Raw genomic sequence first — 2,557 nt, forward strand, 5'->3', positions numbered from 1 at the left:
GCAACTTCCTGCATCTTCCTCCTGGCACAAAGGGCCTCATCATAGGTTGTAAATTAGCTGTAGCATCACATTCACACTGCAGCAACAAATTGTCCCACTGTTCCTTTTAATTTTACATATGCAGGGACCTGCATGATCACTGATACCTGAGCTAGTATTTTTGGTGACACTTCTGTTCACTCTCAGTGCATAATCAACTTTGCAGAGGTTTGTTTCTTCAGCAGAAGAATTTGTCAATTAGGCCTTACCTTGTGCTGGACTCCTCCGTACAGGAGGTAGGAAGCACAGATAGATGGCATAAGAGGTAGAGATATCCAGGAGTAGCAAAAGTAACACCAAGTAGTTCTTAAAGAGAATGTTCTTAAAGGGCATGGGTATTGGCTTTGAGCAGCCACTCCAAGGTGAGGAAGCCAAAGAATAAACAGTGTGCTGATTGGTGAAGGGAAACAAAAGGCATGATGGATGGTCTGTTGAAAATATACTAGGAATAGGAACTAGGTGCTGCCCTGCTTCCACACTTTCATTCACATCCCTGTCCTATGTCTGTAGAAATAATATAAAAATTATAAGCTGACCCTTAACTACTGTGGATATAGATATACTAAGATAATTAGATACATTTAGAGAAGCAACACTCTACTCGTAGGATAGCTGACAGTTCAACAGCTGTACACAACTATTTGCTTATTTATTTTTAACTTATTTCATTTGTTTGAACCATACCTGACTTTACTTAGAGCTTACTCCTGGCTCTGATAAATCCTAGTGGAACCAGGGGCTCATATGGAATGCACATGCCCTACCTGCTGTACTAACTTCCAAGCCTCCCACAGTTGTTCATATTTAATTTACTATATTGTCTGAGATAAATAATCTTACCTCTCTAGGTTTTTGTTCCTCAGCACAATTAAAAAAAATCCCCCCCCTCAAAAACCCAAAAACAAAAAAAAAACAACAAAATACAATGGGAATGCTATTTCATGTCATGTGTGTTGTGAAATTTTGTTCACAAATAAAATCACAAACAAATCCCTTTTTACTGCATGCACACTCTAATATATAAAAATACATATATACAGAGATATGTTGCTCCCAAGTGAGCAGATTCTTGAACTGAAGATCAGGTCCTGTTCCCCCTCCCATGGCAGCACCCAGAATGCACGTTGCCCAAGTGAGTGGACCCTGCAAGAAGAGTAGAGCAGAGGCACGGGGAAAACACATTGCCCCAGGTGAGCAGAACCTTCCTCATTGAGCAGAGACTGGATGTAAGGAGAAAGAAACTCTCATTCACTGCTGGTGGGAATGCTGTCAAGTCCAGCCTTTTTGAAAAACAATATGGAGGTTCCTCAAAAAACTGGAAATTGAGATCCCATATGATCCAACAATACCACTCCTAGGGACACACTCTAGGAAAACAAAAACAGAATACAAAATGTCCTCTGCATGTCTATGTACTTGCAGTGTTATTTACAATATCCAGAATATGGAAACAATGCAGGTTTCTGACAACAGATGCATAATAGCTTCAGATCCTCCTTTTTTGGGGGGAGGGCACAACCTGCAGTGCTCTGGGCTTGCTCCTTGTTCTGCACTCAGGGATTCCACCTGGCAGTGCTCAGGAAACCATGTGGGGTGCTGGGGATGGAACTTGGGTCGGCCACAAACAAAGCAAGCTCCCTACTCATCTTATCTCTCTGGCCCCAACTAAAACATTATTAAAAAATTATTCTGAAGTGATGGCAATCATCTTTTGGGACTGATCTGAACTGAAGACCATACCAAAAAAAATTCTGCAAGAGGCCATTGGGTATGATCTGGGCAAGAATTTTGAGTTTTTTTTTCTTTCTTTTCTTTTCTTGCAACTCTTGATTTCCCTTGGCATAAAAACACAGCACCCTTGGGAGCAATTCTGTAAAATATTCCAAGCGCTTACAGCAATCCAAGCCTGGGACAGAACTCCAAGACTTCATTCACCCAGTGAAGTCTTCTCCAGAAGACTTCTGTAGAAATGCTGAATCAATCCTATGTAAGAAGTTGGATCTTGACACCCCCTTCAATCCCTTTGTGCCTGTTGGAGGCCTTGACTGAAAACGAACCAGTGGAGCAAAGGGGGCTGATTTCTTTGTGGCTGGAAATCTTCGTGGCTTCTGAATTCTGTGGATTCCTGCGTTGCTAGGGATCAAGGGGCCTCGCGGAGGCGATGACGGCTCTAGGCATTGTGGCAGTGCGTGGGGCCACGGTCCGGGTTTCCTTGGCAACCTACTTGCGGCCTACCTGTGCCTTCGAAGGAAGACGTGAAAAGGCGCCATTGGTGGCGGAGGCGGCCCAGTAGCCTGGCGCAGCCACTCTTGAACCGGTCTGGGCGCTGGCTGAGTGAGGAGGAGTGGCTGGGCCGCATGGCGGACTCGTGGCCCAGCGGCCCAAGGCAGCGCTTCAGCCTGCAGCGGAAGATGCGGGAGAAGATGCAGCTGTGGACGCGGGGCAGCAATCAGGGCAGCAACAGCGGCTTCCGCTCCGGCTGCTGGTGCTGGTGGCGGAGCTTCCGGCGCTTCCGGCT

At 45.5% G+C, this 2,557-nt stretch overlaps 1 non-coding gene across 1 annotated transcript; it reads left to right on the forward strand.

Annotated features, from left to right (window-relative positions):
• Nucleotides 1–1,726: 1,726 nt before the first annotated feature.
• On the forward strand, nucleotides 1,727–1,795 carry LOC126014884 (small nucleolar RNA SNORD2). The gene has a single exon (XR_007497843.1). It is a non-coding gene; the product is annotated as a small nucleolar RNA SNORD2 (small nucleolar RNA).
• The last annotated feature ends 762 nt before the right edge of the window (nucleotides 1,796–2,557 follow it).

Source organism: Suncus etruscus, chromosome 7 (assembly GCF_024139225.1).
Source record: "Suncus etruscus isolate mSunEtr1 chromosome 7, mSunEtr1.pri.cur, whole genome shotgun sequence".
NCBI lineage: Eukaryota > Metazoa > Chordata > Mammalia > Eulipotyphla > Soricidae > Suncus > Suncus etruscus.